The following is a 7,722-nucleotide window of genomic DNA, read 5'->3' as shown; positions in this document are numbered from 1 at the left end:
CACTTTCAGAAGTGAATTTTTATTATGAAATGAAAATTTCATGAAAATACTCATAACGCTGAAAATGTCTCTATTTATTGATATTGAACCTTGGCTAAAGCAAAACCTTTCACTTTTACCCACGTTCAAAAGTAACGAGACCCTTTTTGGGACAAATATGCCACACCTGGTGACCTACGATCGGTGAAAGGGTAAAATTCGTGATTCTAATGTCATAAATTTTATTCCACACGTACTATATGTATTATATGATACACACCATCTCGCAGTCGTTGAAGCATTTTCCTTACAAATTATCAACAATTGATCATTTTTACTGCCTTACACTGATCGTCGATCCAATTATTTTAGCCAACGGTCCAGTATGAGAAAGGACCTTCACTTAGAAAGCACACTGGTTATCCTAATGTGGGTTGTACATGCTTACTAAGTCTTTTCTCCTTCTCCTATCTTCTCCCTGATCCCTTTCATTGAATACTTGGTCTAATCCTTTCCTTAATGGGGGTTTCCCAGCCATTCCTTGACTTGGCATGTCCCTTTGGCAGCTCGCATGGGTGTACGAGTATGAATAGTGGACGCCACGTAGGTTTGACGACGATGAGGCCAGCCCAGCCGCACCAAACAAGGGCGTGCAGGTGCAGGCCCTCCGTGAAGCGCGCGCCCTGACATTGGGGCGGACAGCAATAATGACGTCCGAGGTAGATCGGCTCGTGTACAGCTCGCTGCTTTCCCATCCCTGGGGAGCCCGACGCAATGCCCTTCGGTGGCAGCGTTTTTAATGGATATCCTCGTCCCGATGTCCCAGAGGAAACCCCTACTGTACACGTGGCTGCATTAAAGTGCACACCCGATTAAAATGGGAATCGAACGTTTCGACCTCATGTCTCCGTCGTTTGCGGAGAATGTGACGAAGTCATGGCCCCGTTTCACCAAACTGTGGTTTATGCCCAAACGCAAGGTCGGTTCTAATGGTGCGACCAGCACGTAGCTTAGGAAATCGCAGCTTGGAGTGACGGTTACTTTGATGTATGTTCGAAATCAGTTCTGCTACTACTTGACTAAGATCGTCTTCTTAATCGGGGGCGGGGGGAGGGGTGAAGGGAAAAATAAATTTCGTTACGAGAGATTCTGTGCAATTAAATATTTTTCAAATAAAATCAACTGAAATTCTATTCTCCGAACGGATTTTCGTGTGATTGTGACGTTCCATTGTATTTCGCTATGTTGGTTTGTGAGTCAGGGTTTTCCTTGCTTCAGGAGCGATGGAATTATGCTCCTTCTAGGGTGTATAGGAGGTTATGAGAGGTAATTCATACAATCTTTGCTGTGGTTATCACAACATGACAGGAAAAAGTGTTGGGCTAAATAAATAATGCAATATGAGAATAGTTTTACTCATACTTAATAACTGTGCGGCAGCATAGTACATATCAGTAGTAATGTCAGTAATTTGGTGTATTCTCGAAATAAATAGGGATACCTTCCATAGGCTGAATCATAATTAGGTACCTTCCATAGACTGAATCGTAATTGGACGTTGGAATGCTCCTATGCAAGGCCTATGAGGCCCCATGATTTAATTACATGATTTAAAATTTGTATTACAAAATAATGAAGAATATATATCAGTAAAAAGTAATGAAAACTTAAGTCGTGCAATTACATCGTTCATAGTAATGAGATCTATATTTATGCAATAATTCTGACACACCACTCTTTTTCTCTCCGAATATCAGATCCATCACTCGTCGAAAATACATTTAAAAGTAAATCTATTGACTAAAACATAACGGAAGATACAAAGTCACATCACGAATCTCTTTTCTGTAGACCCATAGGAGAAACTCTCATACAGGAACTTCCATCATTCGGCGCTCTTCGGCATCTAGAGCGCCATCTTTTCCTCGTCCCTACACGTCCAACATAAACTCCTTTCCCCACATTCAACCAAATTGACACTGTAGAACCAAATAATTCAACTAAAAAATTCCTTAGACTTTCTTAGCTTGGTAAATCCATGTGCATGCCAATAGAAGATGAAATCTCGCTTGCCTCGATGTTCAGATTTGTCATCTTGCAAGAATCCTTTGCGCATTTTATCTCGGGGCATTTTTTATTCTGGCTATCCTCGGCTAAAGTTACAGTAAGATTTAATTCAGAATATTTGCGAAAAAAGAGTAAGCATTGGATTTATTTACTCACATCTATTTTAAAGCTCGTATCTATTTGGATGTATATATATTCTACTTGAAATGTGAACAGCACCTGAATTGACAATTATTGTTTATAATAGTTTTTTTGGGTAAATATAGCCAAACCTTGTTTTCCGATAAAGCAAATTGGCAGCTCGGACAAAAAACACTCGTTGGCTAGTAGATAATGGAAGAGCTTGTTCACTTTTTTGTAATGATCAATAAAATGAAATCAATGCCCACATTATTTTCCAAATGGATTCGAAGCCGAAATGGTGAACATTTAGAAAAATTTCATATCTAAACTTTGTACGATAGACAATGAGAAGTTTTCGTGATGCATGGTAAATGATTACTGTTAGATAGCGTCCAAAATCTATTTTTAATAGATTGATTAACTTTGAAAATGTATGTATTGGATATTATTATGCTTAAACGAGTCATAGTTTAAAGTTTACTCACGCACTACGTTAAATCACCTTTTTATTTACCATATCATTTTTAATTCTGTGATTTTTTCCTTATAGCATAGCCATCTATTGTATATTCTTTCTTCATATTTCCCCACAGCTAAATCCTCCAAATATTTTCCAAACAATCTATTTTGGCCTTTCTTTGAGGCATTTCCTCTTAGTTGTCACTACCGCTGTGGACGTTTCTTGGCCGTTTGGTCTTAAGAAAAATATTTTTATACTGAGAACTAATTTTAATGCTCAATAAGTCAGTCTCTAACTGTAGGAATAGATAAGGTAGAATTTCCAAATCACCGGGGATATAATGACTAAGTAATTGAAAAGCATACATTTGAACACAAGGCAAACAATATGCCTAATTAATAAAATGTCTCCACGTAATTCAAACTAATAGATATTCGCAGAATGATATTAGGATACGTAAGAAGTAAATAGGAGCCAATTTTCTGCAGATTAGCAAAGAGATATATGGTGCAATTAAAAAAAGGATTAATACGTAAATAAAGTCCTAAGGCAGCGGAGTCAAGCTCTTTAATTTTTTCGACTTCATATTTAGAATCTAATTTTTGTTCTTATCAGTGCTCAAGGAAGATAATAAATATCAGTCGCATCTCACTATTCCACACAACAAATTACAAATTCGGTCAACAAAATTCGTATATTCTTTAATAATCACATCTATAATTTTTGTTAATAAGAACTTAGTATATTTCTGATGGAAAATTTTAAAAGAAACAAGTCATTCACCTCTTTATTTTGTGTTTTAAGTGTTATATTTTATTTTATCATGGAGTGTTGCGATCTGTAGCATGTAAACTCAATCCATGAAGTCGAAATTGCAGATTTAAAATAAAATAAAAAGCGCCATGGAACGCTGCACAAGTCAATTATCGTTCATTTCTGAGTTTCAGGAAGTAGGAATTAGATTAGGATGGAGTGATTGAGAGTCTTATATTTAATTCAGGCAGTGATAGCGCTACATATGTGAAGTAACCAAAAACAGCTTTCCCAAAGTATCCTCTTAGAGAAGTACTTTCGCATCTCTCCATCTTCACCTTTCACTCTAGTCCTTCCGCCTCATCACCTAAGGCCCTTCCTCGTGCGGAGGAAGGCCCTGTTATTAGCAGTCCATGGCGCACCCGTTATCCCTACAGTTTAGCCAAGCGAAGGTAATCAAAGCGCCTCTCCACCACTCTGTATTCCTTTGGATGACCTGAAATTCGTGCAAATTTTCACTTAATTAATATGACAAAGTTACTTCACATCCTGACTCTTGACTACAGATGCAGGAGTTAGTTTATAATTACAGTGATTCCCACAAATTGCAAAGAAACGGGTGGACGGGAAATACTTGAGTCACGTTCACAAATAAACTTAGAATTTTAAACGTGAACTTGCTCCACAGCAAAATAGAATCGTTTGCAGTCACCGTGGTGGATTACCCTTTTTTGGAATTTTCAAACTAAACAGCTATTTGATAGATGCGGAAGAGTAATTAATAGTATTGTACACTTTGTTTACTCCAAACTGGAAGCTATGCGATACTGTATTTATCTCCAGTATTATCAAACTTTCTGAAACTTTCACTTTAGTTCAGGCGAAGGGTTGGCAGGACTTCTCTCAAGCGACTTATCTCATTGGAGGAGAAGAATTATCTCGTCACGAAAATCCTAGAAGTCACTTTCAACTCAGAGAGGGCGAATTGCATTACTTATTCGGAAAGTTATGAGGAGGTGCTGATTTCTTTGTCGGTTTGTGTACAGGTATGAAAGCATAGGTTAAGCCGATCGTGGTCACTTAAATATACGGGAAGCATGAGGTCTGAAGGATGTGAAAAGCCTTCCCCCGAATAGGGCTCCCTACTAAATCGAGGATTCGTCGCGGCTCTCCAGAAATTTTACAATATTCCTGGAATTCCCTTCGCTACCGTGACTACCCGCATTTACTCAGCAATATTTAGTCGTCCCGCGTGGACAGTGTCCTGCTTTTTTAATTTTTTTCACTGTCAAGATATTGAAAAAACGAATATTTTCTTGGCGTGTGATAACATTTTCATCAAAACTTTACGGTATAAATATGGTTGTTTATTTGATAACGCGAAGTTAGAGCTTCCGTTTTTTTTGACTTAGTACAAAATTAAACAATCTGGCTCTTCCATAACATTGGCGACACGCTATAACACAAATCATCAGCTTTGTTGCGGCATACATCTACATGATTCAGGCTCTGCTTACAATACATTTCCGGTCTTCTCTGGTTTATATTTTATTTCCAGAAACATCATAGAAATTTTACAGAATAATGCCTAGGCTGCGTTGTGGTCTCGTGCTGCCACCCCCTGACAGAGAGGAAGCCGATTTGACATTAAACGGATGCCAAATGTCTTATGAAGGAAATTAAGAACAATGTCGGCGCCGTGTGGATGAGCACCATCCCACAGGAACCACTCCGTAACCGTTGGTAGACGTTGCCAAGAGTTGACAAGCTCTTTGTCTCCGAGAAAAGCAAAACAACTTTCAATCTCTGCCCAACAGTCGGCAATCTATTGTCCGCCATCTTGTAAACAACCATGAAAGAACATTGATCTGTGAGCTTCCTAGATCTCGTTGCTATATCCATACTTCTTCTGGGATTATCGCCTCGCTTGTTGTTTTCCGTGGCAACAGTTTCGTTCATTCTCCTAGACTTGATGCCATGATACTTCCAATTTTGCCTACGCAAAGACGCTCGTAGGGGAGGGAGTGGGACTACTGCCTCCTGGAGTGACACATAAAATGGTGAACTCCGTATTGGGATGATTTCAGCTTGAAAGAACATTGTTTGTTATAGTCATTTCACGGTAATGCCCTTTGGTGCCATGTAACATAATTTAAATAGGGAAGAGCATTAACTCACGCAGTTCCAATTCCATTATTTTTTTGGGAGAGTTGAATGACATTTTGCGGGCCACTCTCTATTCATAATTACACATAGGAGTTACGTATTAACGTATTTAGCTCGGAGTCCACCAGACTCCTCCAAAGGAGCTCCACGGTCAAGCAGATGATCTTATGAAATAAAAATGTTTGGACGAATCAAGATCTTCTGTTTTTATAAAATTATACCACCCATTTCACAGTGATCTATCAATTATTTACAGTGGTATGATGGTTAAGATAGGTTTTCGATGGACTAAAAGGCTAGGGGCTAAAGATCCCAGGGACTAAGCACTGTTATACTTCGAATGCCAGTCTAGTCCGGAACTAAAAACCATACATGATGCTAAGCTTTCCACCTCCCTCCATTCCTTCCAACGTTCCTATTTACCATTTAGTTCTTTTACTCAACAGTCTCCCCTTGATCACAGTCTTCATCTTGCATAGCCATCCAAGTCTGCCTTCTTTGAATTACTCCCACCAATATTTTCTCTTCCCATACAATTCCTAGCACTTCTTCCTTTCCGCCCATGTTAATTAGCCTGAAGTATCACGCTCCCCAGTCGTACAAAATAGCACTCCAAATCGAAATATTTACTACTATTTTAAACATATCCACACACTCATATAAAAACATACCCACAGTAATCAACCTGAAGGTTGGTTTGGTAGGTGATGGTAGAGTTCACCCAGTACAAAGCCCGACGGCGTGTGAAATTCAGACATTAGGGTAGGGGGGCCAGTTACTTTCCCTGGAACACATATAAATACAAGCAAAATACATATATAGAAATACATAAAAAAACACAACCACAGGAGCAGCGAGAAAGGCGGAATCGAGCAGATCACGGATGCAAAAATATTTCCTTGACTGGAACCTGCACCACCGGTCTTTCAACTTGCCGGGCCGATGCTCTTTAGAGGATGGAGCATAAAGGCCCACGGCCCGGCAAGTCGAAAGATCCTTCGTTCAAGTCCCAGTCGAGGAAGAATTTTGGCGCTCGGGAACTGCTTGATTTCCCTTCCCCTGTTCTTTTATATGTTTTCCAATCCCTTTTCCTTATACCCATTTCCATGGGAATGAATGAATGTGTATGCATATATATATATATATATATATATATATATATATATATATATATATATATATATATATATATATATATATATATATAGTTAACAACATCGTGATAAAGAGTTTTTTTACGCTCTGAAGGTATCGCAGTGTTTCCCAACAACGGACCCGATATGCCTTCCGGAATCAACTCGCCATCGGTTGGCAACCCTTCTCCCCGACCCAGACGCCGGATGTCGTGCTTTGGATACGGTTTTCTCGTGTTCGATCCCTTCTGCTCGAACCCTTCGGAGGCGAACGAAATCAAGCGGAGACGACGATGTGAGGATAACTCCGTAAGCGTGCTCCTTAAAGGAGAGGAGATGAAAGCATTTTCGATTTCTGGTAGGGAGAAGGGTGAGGGTAAGGGGACAGGGAGAAATGCGAACTGTCCGGCCATCGCTCTTTTTGAAAAATATCCTATCCACTCCCTCCACCCACAGCCCGGTCACCGTCGCCATCCCGCCATTCTCGCCTGCATCCCCACCCCCATCCTCCCTCCCTCGGATGGCGCCCTTGTCAGGCCAAGCTGGCGCCGGACGGGATGGGGCCAGGAGCCGCCCGACCGCTCGCCGTCCATCCTCCCTCCCTCCCCCAAACTCACGTCCCTCTCTCCCGCGCCGCCCATCTCCCGCCCTCTCTCCCTCCAATCGTGGAGCTGTACGTCTCCTTTCATTCACCCGCAACTCCCACCCCACTCTCACTCTCTCCCATTTTTCTCACCACTGTCAACCTTTCGTGAAATAGAATAGTTTTTTTTTTTAACGGAGCTTTGTTCATGTTAAACGTTAATCTCAAAAGAGAATTTCAGGAAGGATGCCCTCTCTGAAAAGTGTGAATCAAAATTGTAATCCGAGAAAAAAGTGGGCAGTAAAAATTTCACGCACGCCGTCCTGTGATGAAAGGATGTCGGTGAGTTGTTCAGATGCAGGGTGCTCATTATTGTCCAAAGCCGTACTCTATTTAGGATTGTTTTAAAATAAATGTCTCTCGCCAAAATTTCTTGACTTATGGATTGAAAACAATCT

Source organism: Hetaerina americana, unplaced genomic scaffold (assembly GCF_022747635.1).
Source record: "Hetaerina americana unplaced genomic scaffold, ioHetAmer1.1.p SCAF_5, whole genome shotgun sequence".
Classification (NCBI taxonomy): Eukaryota; Metazoa; Arthropoda; class Insecta; order Odonata; family Calopterygidae; genus Hetaerina; species Hetaerina americana.
This window is presented reverse-complemented; position numbering follows the sequence as displayed.